Consider the following 14,135-nt stretch of genomic DNA (forward strand, 5'->3'; position numbering starts at 1 on the left):
GAAGTAGGAAGCTTTGAAGATAAGACCCAATTGAAAAGATACATAGGAAGCATGTTGACAACCTTTCGCAATATTAATAATATTATTATCTTTGGTGTCCTCACCAATTTTAGTACCCCTTACAGCCTACAAGAAACTGTGAGAGAATACAAGTTCAACCTCTGTTCCACATGGACCCCAAGGACTTAGCCTTGTAGGCCCTGAGCACACACTGGGAGGCCCTAGTGGTTCCCAGACTAAACAGCTCTAACAGTGAACCATCAGCTTCAACCGGCTGAGTATTGCCAGCAGTAGACCCCAGACCCCCTGAGTAGTACTTGAGAGACCCATACCCCCTCAAATATATATGGTGTGTAAATATATATTTATAAAAATAAATATATATATAAAATAAATAATATATATAAAAAAATATATCCAGCAAGCAGCCAAGGGTATCCCGCCTGCAGAGGCAGAGCCTGGCTAGCTCCCTGTGACATAGTCGATATGCCAAATACAGTAACAATAACAGGTCTCCTTCCCCTGATCCTGAAAGAGCCTCCAATCGCTGGGAAAAGACAAGAAAGAAGAGGCTGCTGAAATCTCAGTGCTCGGAGGAATAGAGACGTTACTGGCACCTGCTTGAGTAATTCGATGATCAACGGGATGAAAGTGATACAGTAGTATAGGATATACATATATATATATATATATATATATGTGTGTGTGTGTGTGTAAAGGGTTAGAAAAATAGTATTTGAGGATATAATGGTCAAAACTACATTAATCTGAGAAAGAATGCAGACCACCAACTATAGAATATCCAAAAGGTTCCAAATAAAATGAACTCAGAGATCCACACAACATGCATTTATAATTTTTGAGACATTTCAAAATCTTATATTTCAAGGGCCACCATCATTAAAAAACATCATTTTTCACCACTCATTTCTAGAATGTGCTTATTATTCAGTGCTTTGTTTTGATACTGATTTAAATAGAGAAATACTCCACTCAACCAGGAATATTAAGATAAAAAAAAACCTTTTATCAAGTCTCAAAACAAATTCTTCTAAACATTAAATAAAATACTTATGATCACCTATCTAGAAACATCTTTAACCATTTGGTTTCCTGAGCAACTCCAGGAATGATCCTTGAGAACAGGGTTTGGTGTCCAACCCTAAACACAGCCAGATATTGGACCAGGCGCCTCTGCCAAATAAAATTAGAGTATAATTTCTTTTATATATGCTACTTGAATGTTCATAATAACTCGAGTAGCAGACTTCCTGCCCTTAACATGAGCAGGTATAGGATAATAGCTCCATGTGCCATATGTCTTAGTAACTCAAAGTTAAAAATAAAGACAATAAAAGTGATTAAAATATATGTAAATCTCTTTCCAACTGATACTCGAAAGTCTAATGTCACTATGAAACCTTTCACAAGCTTAAAAGGCTAAAAAAAAAAAAAGAAACCAATTACCATTAATTTAAATGAAAACCTTTGAGGATTCCCATACTGGCCCTCCAAATAAACTACTAGATGATATTAAGCAAAATGTAAAATCACACAAGTATACTAAAAACAGTAACAGCATGATAAACAGTCTGAAGTAGTTGGAAGGAGCTTGCTCGGGCACTCTCATTGCTCAGGGGCACTGTGCTTGATAAGGACTGCTGCCAAACACGGAATGTTGGTTTCACTTTTCATCTTGTGTCAGGAAAATGAAAAACCTTTTTGTATTTCTTCCAGCAGCAAAGAGGTACTAATGTACACAGGGATTGTGTGAAAGCAAAGATGTCCGCAGAGAACAAGACCTGAAGTCCCAGATCAAGTTGAGATTGAATAGGGCAGTGTCCAAGACATGAAAATGTTCTAACTAGAACCACATTCACCCCTCATCTTTTCAGTTCATTGTTTGTCAGCACCCTAAGGTCTCACCCCCACGTAGAGGACCATGTCAACAGGTTAAAGAGCCCTGTCCACAGCACTTGCAAGCCAGCCCCTCTATGACCACTGTTAGGACCACCTTTATACCAGTTGTTTGACTTCCCCTTGGGAAGATGGGTAAAAGGAAGAGTCTTCCAGATCCTGCTAGACGGATCATTCAGTAGGAATTTCAGGATCTTGCATACTCATGAGAAGTTTGAGCATCTGATGAACTACTAATCCTGTGCTCAGCAAGAATAAGACCACGTTGAACCTTCGAAAATGTAGGGATGAGAGTAGGAACTCTCTGGCCAAGGCTGAAAACAGGTATCAGGTGCCTTGTATTTGTATTTACAAATATAAATTAATGAATAAAGGTCATGGAGAAGATCTTAAAATCGGGGATTCAAAGTAAGGTCTGAAAGACTTTTTAACTGCATCATGATGTGAGCCTTTCCTATACACTTTCCTCGATATTGTCATTCTTATATTATGATTCTAACTGACAACAGGAAGTTTCTTCCCAAAGCCCTGGAAGCCCTGAGCAGGTAATAATGCTGAAGCTTATAGACACTCTAAAATCATTCAGACAGCCCTACGTGCAACTGATTTCTCACTTCCATGGCAGTAACGAGATACTGGCTGCATGAAGGTCTGGCCCTGACCTCTCTCTCTACAATCATCACGCTTTACCAATTGGAGTAATTCTGAATTCTGCTCGAATTAGAGAATGAAGGGGGAAAGTGACCATTCCATAAAACTTCCAACATTAAGAGCATTTGAATTGGACTATGAATTTAATGATTTATTTATTTATTAATAATATACATATGTACAGAGAACACAAAAAGAAAAGAAAGGGTCAATGTTAAATTTTAATCTTTCATTACATTGAAGGGATAGTGTTCTTTTTTATAAAAAAAAATTTAATTTTTTAATGAATCACCATAAGGCTGTTTGTAAATCACAGTTACAGACTTACAAACTTTGGTCGCTTACGTTGCATACAATGATCGAGTACCCATCCCTCCACCAGTGCTCATTCTCCACCACCAATGCTCCCAGTATCCCTCCCACCCTACCCCACCCTGCCTCTGTGGCGGGCACATTTCCTTTCACTCTCTCTCTTCCCTTGGGTGTTGTGGTTTGCAATGTAGGCATTAAGTGGCCATCATGTTCAGTCTATAGTTTACTTCAGCACACATCTCCTATTCTGAGAGGGACCTCCAAGTGACCTTTACTTGATGCTCCCTTCTCTATCTGAGCTGCCTTTTTCCTCTGCATGTGAGGTAGGCTTCCAAGTCATGGAGAAATTTTACTGGTCCTTATCTCTACTCTACTAGAAAAAACAGTGTTCTTATTATGTGTCATTGGGGACATAGTAATGGGATAAATAGGGGAAGTCTCTCTATATATCGCTCTGGGCAAGAATACTCAAAATAAACACATTCATATATTATCTTTATGATATACATAGTAAGAAGGAAACAAGAGAAAAAGAGAGTAAACTGAATAATGGAATGGTGGGTTTGCTATAAAAATGGTAGGGGCTTGTGAAAAAAAGCTTTTGTGTAAGTCAAACTACTTAGTCTCTGACTATGGGGCATGACCAATTTGAGTATTATCTCATCTAATATTTTATAATGCTCTTTATGCATCTTTAAATGTGGTATTAGATCAGAGAAACAGACCTGATATAGAAATATTTTAGGTCAGAGCCAGAGACCTGTTATAGAAAAATAAAATATCACTAACAATGAAGAAAGAAAGAGGAGAAAATAGAAACTAGTGATATGTTTTATATAGGCTGTTAAATTAAAAAATGCTTTTCTAACTTTCAAAAAGGGAGATTTAACTTTTCAAATCACTGAGAGAACCTGTTTTCAGAGAATTTCTTACAAACAGAAGCTCTGTATTACTGGGTAGCACTGTACTATAGCACTGTCCTCCCATTGTTCATTGATTTGCTCAAGCGGGCCCAGTAGCATCTCCATTGTGGGACTTGTTGTTATTGTGTTTGGCATATCGAATACCCCACAGGGAACTTGCCAGTCTCTGCCAAGGGAGCAGGATGATCTCAGTAGCTTGCTGGGCTCTCCAAGAGGGATGGGGGCATGTAACCCAGGTCGGCTGCAAAGAATTTGATTTTTAAAAATCAAATCTTCCGAGGCTGGAGAGATAGCACAGCGGGTAGGGCATTTGCCTTGCACGCGGCCCACCCAGGTTCAATTCCCAGCATCCCATATGGTCCCCTGAGCACCGCCAAGAGTAACTTCTGAGTGCAGAGCCAGGAGTAACCCCTGTGCATCGCCAGGTGTGACCCAAAAAGCAAAAAAAAAAAAAATCAAATCTTCCTAGCTACCCTCCAAGATACCTATATAAACTCCACCAAAAAAATGTGGCCATACCATAGTTAGTATCTTATAATCTAGGTCTTGTTATCTAGTCTCCTGCCCCCGCGCCCGGCTGTCCTCGCCGCCGGGCCCCTTGGAGGGGAGCGGGTTGAGCTTTCCTCCCCGCCCCGACCAGGGCTCTGGCAGCCGAAGACCTCCAGGACCAGCCACCACCATGCTGAGACCACTCTCCGCACACCTGAAGGTACTGGCAGAGGGACAAAGCCACACGGGTTCCGGGGCCGAGATCTCCAAGCCTACTCGGATTGGGGCCGAGCATCCTCCACCCAGATCCTCCAAATTCCAGTAGGCGGGGGTCACACCCTCCAACTGGCCCCCTGGCGCCGTGTAATCCCATCAGCGGCCAAGACTCAGAGACTATAAAAACCAGCTCCCGGAACCATCTTATTATGACATCTTATTATCTCATTCCTACTTTGGACAAACTGGCAGGCTACCGAATGTAGCCTGCCCACACGGCAGAGTCTGGCAAACTCCCCGTGGTGTACCCAATATGCCAAATACCAGTAACAATAATGGGTCTCATTCTCCTAAAAAGCCTTGAATATAATCTCAGGGCCAGGATGAAGGAGATGTTACTGGGGCCTGCTCGAGGCAATCGACGAATAACAGGATGATTTGTGATTGTTGTGATTGTGATCTAGGTCTTACTCCAGTGAACCTGGCAGGCTACCAAAAGTATCCTGCCCACACGGCAGAGTCTGGCAAACTCCACATGGCATATTCAATATACCAAAATCCAGTAACAATGATGGGTCTCATTCTCCTGACCCTGAAAGAGCCTAGAATGTGGCACTTTTTCAAATCTCAGGGCTAGGACGAAGGAGACGTTACTGGGGCCTGCTCAAGGCAATCGATGACCAACAGGATGACAGTGATAGTAGTTAGTAAAATATCTTATAATTAAGCCAAAAGAGCAAATGTCACATACCTGTTCTTTTACCAATATTTATTCTAATGAAGCTATAGTAAGTAAATTCTATAAATGGAGAAAAACAGCTGAAGAGTCATGTTGGTTAGAGTCAAAGCCAAGGAGCTGGAAGATATGGTGAAAGTGAACTCAAGTTTGGCAAAAGAAAGCCCAGTTTTGATTCACCTTATAGTCCCCTGAGCACCAGTTCTAGTGACTCAAGAGCACTGAACTTAGAGTAACCCCAAGCACCACTGGATGTAGTCTGAAAAGAAAAAAGAAGCAAAAAGTAATAATAGAATGCATCTGCACACCTTAGAACTAAGTCTATCATTGTTTCAGAATTTTATCATTGACTATAAAGGGGAAAATGGTCTTAGGATGCAGAAATCTTTTACAGTTTAAGCAAGTTTTTTAAAAATTTTTATTAGTGAAACACCATGAGGTACAGTTGTAGACTTACAAATTTTTGTGCTTGAGTTTCAGTTATACAATGATCGAGTATCCATCCCTCCACCAATGCCCATATTCCATTAAGCAAGTTAAATTATCTTTTGAAGTTTCTGCTTTTGTGATAGTCTACAGAAATATTGTGACCATTATGTCATAGCTACAAGTCAAGCATCATCATTCATTTAAGAAAACAAGTGGAAATATAAAAAGTCATCTTCATTTTTCATCACCCTCTTCCATATCAAATATCTATCAAAGTGTGCAAGAACCATCACGGATAGATTTTATTACTCATCACTTTACAAGATGGTAGTTTGCAACCTACCTTTGCACCAGCACGTTATACTACACTAATAATTTGTGCTGGATTTTTATAACACTCCTGTTTATAGTAACATCTGGAAGAAAAAGAAGAGAAATTATTGCATCTTATAACTTGTTTTGCTTGAACTTGATAATTGGTAGCACGCACTAAAAATTTATAGGATAAATATCACCAGAGGCAGTGCTATTTGGTGTGGGTGATACCATACCCGGGAAAATGCTGGAATAGCCCAGGGGGCCAGTAGTAGCCTGCCCTATTACTGGAGATCACTTTCTGATTTTTGTTTTCTTTAAATGAAGCAGATTTCCAAGGCAACACCGAGTAATACTGTTTCTGAAAATGTAGCGGTAGGTCAAGTCGCTGTAGGAATCTCTGATAGAAGGCAAGTATATTTAGATTAAAATTAAACAAATGAAAAATTGAAATTTTAAGACTCAGATATTAATTTAAAATTTTAAATAAAAAATAGGGTGTGGCCTTGCACAGGTTACTCAAGAGGGCTGGAGTTCCCAACTAGTGAGTTTTGGCCAAATGTTCCACATGAGGGCTCAAGGATGTGCAACATTCCTGCAGTCCTGCCATGCTGGGGATTGCCTGTGCTAATACTGTGGAGTTTGGGGCACTTTTACCCAGTAGTGCTGAAGGGGACTTCAAGGCCACATCAGTAATGTTCGGGGGACCCTGAGGCACTAGGGAGTCAAAGGGATTGACTGCATCCGAGGTAAACTCTGTACTATCTTGTCCCCTATACTACCTCTCTAGGCCCTGGACTTTATATATATATATATGTGTGTGTGTGTGTGTGTGTGTGTGTGTGTGTGTGTGTGTATGTGTGTGTGTGTGTGTGTAGTAGCACTGTCCTCCCATTGTTCATCGATTTGCTCGAGCGGGCCCAGTAATGTCTTCATCATGAGACGACTTGTTACTGTGTTTGGCATATCGAATGTGTCACAGGGAGCTTGCCAGGCTTTGCCGTGCGGGCGAGATACTCTCGGTAGCTTGCCGGGCTCTCCAAGAGGGGTGGAGGAATCACGGAGGAATTGAACCTGGCTTGGCCAGCCAGCCGCACACAAGGCAAACGCCCTACCGCTGTGCTATCGCTCCAGCTCATATATACATATATATATATATATATATATATATATATATATATATTATATGTAGGGTGCTGGAGCGATAACACAGCAGGTAGGGCATTTGCCTTGCACGCAGCTGACCCAGGTTCAATTCCTCTGCCCCTCTCCAAGAGTCCAGCAAGCTACTGAGAGTATCTTGGCCATCAGGCAGAGTCTGGCAAGCTACCCAAGACGTGTTCGATATGCCAAAAACAGTAGCAGCAAGTCTCACAATAGAGACTGGTGCCCACTTGAGCAAATCGATGAACAACAGGAGGACAGTGCTTCAGGACAGAGCTTTATACATGAAGTGAAAAATTATAGAGAAATAAAGGCTTCCCCTACTATTCAAAACAATTCCTATGAAGTCTTTTTTTATTTTCCTTTTTGGGTCACACCCAGTGATGCACAGGGGTTACTCCTGGCTTTACACTCAGGAACTACTCCTGGCGGTACTCAGGAGACCATATGGGATGCTGGAATCAAACCCGGGTCAGCCACGTGCAAGGCAAACACCATATCCACTGTACTATTGCTCCAGCACCCTATGTAATCTTTTATGAGGAAAAAAATGGTACAAAGTGAAAAAGCAATTACTATTAATGATACAAAATCATTTTTAGCCAAAAAGTAACACGTAAAATCTAAGTTAGATATATGGATAGGCCAAAGGTATATAAAAAATATCCTATCACTTATCATCAGGGACATGCAAATCAAAACAACAGTGAGATATCATCTCAGGCCAGTGAGAATGGCACATATCACAAAGAACAAAAACCAATACTGGCATGTCTGGGGGGAAAAGGGGCCCTCATTATCTGCTAGTGGGAATGTTCACTGATCCATCCTTTTTGGAAAACGTATGAATAGGGGCTGGAGTGATAGCACAGAGGGTAGAGTATTTGCCTTGCACATAGCCGACCCAGGTTTGATTCCCCGTATCCGATATGGGTTCCCTGAGCATGGCCAGGAGTAATTCCTGAGTGTATGAGCCAGGAGCAACCCCTGTGCATTGCCAGGTATGATGGAAAAAAAATATGAACAATACGAAAAACTAGGAAAAACTAGGAAGTTATCTAGTAATTTCAGTAATTCCACTTCTAAGCATCTACAGAACTCTATTCAGAAAACACATTTGCATTCCAATGTTCATTGCAACATTATTCTCAATAGCCAAAACTTGGAAGCAACCGGATGTCTGAGATTGGATAACTGGATAAAGAAACTCTGGTACATATACACAATGGAATATTACTCAGCTGTAAGAAAAATGGGAAACCATAAAGTTTTCTATCATGTGGAGCTGGAAAGTATCATTCTGAGTGAAGTCAGTCAGACAAAAAATGATCTCTCATGGGCAGAATGTGAAGAAACAAAATAGGGGGATAACATATGCCCAAATGCAGTGGAAACTGAGAACTCTCATCTTCTTCAGGAGGAATCTTACCACAGGGATGTGGAGGATAGGTGAGGGACCCTGCGACAATGTGGAGGAAAGTAGACACCAGGGTGATGAGTGTGGTGCTAGAATAGTTCATGTATGAAATTCTATGGATAACAGTTTAAAATCACAGTGCCCATTTTTTTAATCAAAAAGAAATAAACCTAAGTAGCATGAGTGTATGGCGAAAATAGGAAGTATAAGAAAAATGCACAGTTTAGACAAAGCAATTCCCAGAAATGGAGCTAGTGTATGTTCTCTCTCTCTCTCTCTCTCTCTCTCTCTCTCTCTCTCTCTCTCTCTCTCTCTCTCTCTCTCTCTCTCTCTATCTATCTATCTCTGTGTCTCTCTGTCTCTCCCTCTCTCCCTCCCTCCCTCTCTGCTCAGGGTGGGGTCATGTCAATAGTGGCTTCTGCAAAACCAACACTGAAAGACTGAAAGCTAATTTTTTTCACCTGTAGGTGTAAAAACAAAACCCTTTTCTCGTTTCTTTTGGCTAGTAGATAAAAATACTAATGTATACTTTTCATAAGAGCTAAAGTGTTAAAATTCAAATTCTCAGAGAAAAGGGACAACCTCTATAAGGCAATTACCTCTAGAAAAAGAAAAGAAAGCTCAGTGGGTATTATTTCATTTATTTAGTAAGGAAACATACTATTAAAGAAGCTCTCTTCCTTCCCAGAAAACATGTATCCCGATTTTTAATGTTTATTCTGCTCTAAAATTGATGAAGTCTATGGCATATTATTGAAATTCTTTATTATTTCTTCCGTCACTTCAGAACTAATGCGTGTTTTAATGTCACAATATCAAGTTCCCTTTGAGTGTGCTTAACCAATTCTCCCTGTCCTCAAGAGTTTGCATTATTGACTTCTCTAACCAATTCCTGGCTTTATTAACTTTTCAAATATTTTTCTCAATTTCAGTTATCACAAATAATCCACTTTTTTTGGATTTCATTTCTCTTCTCTGTTTCCACTGAGGTGGAAGATCCCAATCTCACTAAAATTTTAAACCGATATGCTTGGTTTTCCTAGTTTATCAACTTTTCCTATTTGAATAGCTATATTCATTTTCTACCTAATGATCTTAAAAATTTCACACAGTTATCTCTAATTTATGTCAAAATGAAAGATCAGCGACTCTTCATACCTAAGCACAGGTAAGAGATCTACTATTGCCATCCTGCATTCCTCATCTTTCCATGCAAACTTCCTCGCATAATTATCTCACAAATGGCCTACAGCAAAACATCCAAAGACCCTTACTTCTCAGCCTCTCCATTCCAATCTCTCTTTGGCAGTCTATCTGTTCTCATCTCAGGTTTCACCCTAGCTAAGATTCTCTGTCTTAACAGGCACATGACTGTTCACTCCCACCTCTAAGCCTTCACACATGCCATTCCTTCTGGCTGGAATGCTCTGCCCACTTGCTCTCTTCTGCTACGCCTTATTATCCTCTGCCTCCTTAACACATACATCCTCACGTGGCCTGCCTCAAATAATCCAGCTCCGATCTCATTCATTCTATTTTTTTTTCAGCCTCCTTTTCACTGCTCCTGGAAAGAGAGCTGGAAAATGTATACACAAACATACATACCAGCCTACAGAAACGAATATGCATCAGTTTATATATAATGCATTGTTTACAATACATTAGGCACAGATTATTTCAATGCTTCAGTTTAATTTGTACTTATAATGGGAATTAGCCATATAACCATGGTTTCTCTATTCATATCACTGGCCTCTAAAAATCACACACTCTATGAACCCACTGGACATTATTTCTGCCTAATTGGGGGCGGGGGAGGGAGGAATTGCAGAAGGAGAGAATAAACAGGAGGACCAGAAAGCAGATTTAAAATGTCCTATTTCTGAAGAATACCCTAGATTTCATCTATTCTGGATGACTTCCTTGGATCACAGTAAATCACTATCAGAGATGCTATCCCCAGCACTGAAAACAATCACAATTCATTTTTCTTCGCCTTTTAGCTCTTTCTCTGACCCGCTCATGTCAGCTGTAAATTCACTCCCTAGTCCATCCACACACCTTTTGCCTCCTTTCTCAGGAAAACTCTTAAAGATTTTTGGTACCCTTTAGTAATAGCGACTACCTATTACTTTCTTCCTCTTCTCGCTAGGGAGAGAATCATTCCCTCCCCTATACCCGTAACATCTCCAGATTGTCCTCTTTTTCATCCTGGGAATATATTCCTATCAAAAAAAAGTCAACCCTCCTCAAGAAAGGGCTTTTCTATACCTTGTGTACCAACTGAACCCCTAAGTATGTCAGGTCTTCCTTTGCAGGCCCACATCAAAGACTTATACTTGGAGAAGACCCCATCGTCCCTAACCACTGGCAGAGGGTGTTTGAAAGGCCACACAAAAGAGTAGGTTGTGTTTTTTACTCTCTTAAAGAATGACAGTGTGGTTCTTTTTTGGTTTTTTGTTTCTGTTTTTGTTTTTTGTTTTTTTTCGGAGTCACCATAGTTCTTCCTCTCTTGTTTTGTGTGTGATGTGTGTGTGTGTGTGTGTGTGTGTGTGTGTGTGTGTGTGGTTTCTTTTTCCTTCCTTAGGGGTGAGGTGGGAAGACCTTTTGCTTGGTTTAACTTCATCCCCTTCATCAACAAATGGATTTTTCCTAAATCCCTGGACATCCTTCCATCTTGATTCTCCTAAGACTTCACCCCAGGCTAGAGATTTGATGTGGTCTTAGAACTGTGGGCAGGAGGAAAAACAAGGATTTCCTTTGCCTTGCTTTTTCCTAGACCTCAAACTGTGGCTCATGATGGCACACTATTGTAATTTCCCTGGATAGTCCTATTAAAAGTCTCTGCATGAGGCTGGATGGATAGTCCAATGGGTAAAGCGCTCTCCTTGCACGTGGCTTGTTCGGGGTTCAATCCCTGAACCCTCCAAGAGTGATCCCTGAGCTCAGAGCCAGAAGTCAGCCCTCACTGGGTGCTGCTCCCACTCCCAAAACAGTCCACAAAGACTCTCAGACACTCAGAATCCAGGGTCTTCCTCTTTTGAACCCGCAGCTCATCTCCCTCAGATTGACAGGTCTGCAACCAAGTTCCTCTCCACCTTGCCACCAGCCGGGACCACTGAGCTCCCAGAACCTTGGCGGGCCGACCAGGTCCAGTGCCCAGTGCCTGCTCCCTCCCCTCCCTCCAGAACCTGCACCGGGCCGGGTTTGCTTACAAGCCCTCCTGCTCCGAACCAGTTAGCTGGCCCGGCTGCGCGTTTGGGTCCCCGCCAACAAACTTCTTCGGGACCCCGCAGCGAGCGCCCCATCCGGGCTGCAGCGGCGCCTCCACCCTCCCCAGCGCCGCTCCGGGGCTGACGGCGGCGGCGGCGGGGTGGGGGCCGCGTTCCCAGAGCGCCGGCACCACCGGGACGTTCTCACGGCCGCGGCGGCGGCGAATGCGGGGACTGACTGCGGGGGCTGCGGGGACCGGCCGCGTTGCGCGTGCTGCAGGGTCATTAAGGAAGCTGGGGCCGGGGAGGCGGGAGACCCGGGATGCTGGCCCGCACGCACCTCTGCATCCAAAAAGCTCCCAGTCCCCCTTTGAACGTGCCCCCTCGCTGCACCCGCCACCCCAGTCATAGTTGGTGGGGGCTGGGGTGCGGAAAGGGGGTGAAAGCCTGCGGGTCTGGATAGGTAACCGCTAGCGGGAAAGCAAGCAAAACGCCAGAACCCTGCGTCTCCCAGTTTGCACCCCTTTAAATTGTCATCTCGTTGCCGGGGGAGAGGGGGCCGGGTAACGTGTCCGTACAGCAATCAAAAGATTGCTTATATATATATTCATATATATATGAATATATATGAATATACTGTATAAAAGAATATATATATGTACACACACACACACACACACACACACACACACACACACACGCACGCAATCCTCAACGGCCTGCATTGATACTGAGTTTATTCGTTGTGCGTTTTTTTTGGATTGGATTTTTTTTTTCTCCCAGCTCCGATGTCCCTTCTCATCATCCACATCAGCAGTGCTCCTAGTTCGGCATCACGGACACGCAGAGAACACCCACCTAGAACTCAAGTCATAAAGCACGAAGCCTGCATTTCGTGAGCAGAGACAGACGCGCCAGAAACTCCAAGCTAGGTGCCAACCTCCGCTGGCCACACCGTGCCCCCCACGTTGTTTGCGGGGTTCCCCCGCCGAAGCCACCTCGGGGAATGCGTGATTGCAGGTGTGTGCGTGGGGAGGGAGCCGCCGAAACCCAGGGAGAGGACGAGCCCCCCCCCCACTCCCCCCACCGCCCCGTTCCTGCGTTCTCTGGGATAAGCGGATGCGCGCAAAGGGACCGAAGCGGGAACCGATGACACATGCCCGTGGGCGAGAGAGATCGCGGGGAAGGGCCGGTGGCCGCGATCCAGCTCCGCAGCTTACCTTGAACGTGCGCTTGAGCCCCTCGGAGGCGCAGTGGAGTCGCGGCCGGGCTGCCGCACCGCCGAGGAGTGGCCCGAGCGAGCTCCCTGCGAGTGGGGAAGGGGGACGCATCTCTGCCCTTATTAGTCTAGCCCAGTGTGACCCTCCCACTCGCCGAGGACGGAGGACTGCGCGACACAGGACTCCTCCAACTCATGCCCAGGTTTTCCTCAATGACAGCCAGGTCGCCCGGGAGCGGCGGGTGGCTACCTTGCAGCTTTTCTTTCGGTATGATGAGCAGTTTCCCAAATAGAAAAGGCGGCTGGATCAGGCAAAGGGCTTCGAGGTTCTCACTTCTGATTAGCAAAGTGGCTTCAAAGTACCCTACGCCAGCAGATGTTCACAGGTAGATGATTGGCTTTTTTTAACAGCTGGGCTAAAAAAAGGCTAGCGAGGCTGGTGGGGTTTGCACCTCAGGAGTTTCTATCAAGTTGGTCTGGAAAGCCTCTCCCTCTCTCGCTCATGGGCATGATTTTGGCTTATCTTTGTTGCCCAAAAAAGGATTTTAGGGTTTTTAGATACTGTAATCTTCCTGCGGATTGATGCGATGAAGTTCAGGTTTTGAACTCTTTGGGATCCTTTTGAACATGTGAAAGTGACTCCCCGCCTCCATCCCCCGGGGATATCTATGTGTGTGTGTTTGTATGTACAAATACACACCATAAGTAGGTATAGGGAAGTATCTGTGTGGGTGTTTAACATAACAATAGGCCCATTGTGTGCATGTGTACACATGCATTTGGAAGAAAACAAAACCATTATCAAATGCGTAAGAGTAAGCCAGGCATTAGAAAACAGACCCCTTGGTCTAATGTTTTTAGTTGAATGTTGCCACAAATGGGGAGAAAGGATTAATTGTATTATTGATTCAAAATGGTGAAAATCATTTCAGCTTGAATTTTACTTCAAATTATAGAACTATGCTTCACACATCAGCATTCATAGATCAAGATAAAAATAAAATCAGGCTGACAACAAATTTAAGACGTTAAGAAAAACTTCAGGAGCCAACTCTGTTGCCTTTCTTGAAATGAAACTATCAGAGTCAACTAGTGGTTTTTAAACTTTTCATTGTAATTAAAAATACCTGTGGTT

General features: G+C 43.2%; 1 protein-coding gene across 1 annotated transcript in view; it reads right to left on the reverse strand.

Annotated features, from left to right (window-relative positions):
- Positions 1-13,100, reverse strand: part of COL19A1 (collagen type XIX alpha 1 chain) — a 381,848-nt gene extending 368,748 nt beyond the window's left edge. The window contains exon 1 of the mRNA XM_056109815.1: positions 13,002-13,100. The gene's annotated coding sequence lies outside the window, so the exon portion shown is untranslated. The remainder of the gene's footprint in view (positions 1-13,001) is intronic.
- Positions 13,101-14,135: the final 1,035 nt, after the last annotated feature.

The sequence above is a fragment of the Sorex fumeus genome, unplaced genomic scaffold (genome assembly GCF_029834395.1).
Source record: "Sorex fumeus unplaced genomic scaffold, SorFum_2.1 ptg000008l, whole genome shotgun sequence".
NCBI classification, from domain to species: domain Eukaryota; kingdom Metazoa; phylum Chordata; class Mammalia; order Eulipotyphla; family Soricidae; genus Sorex; species Sorex fumeus.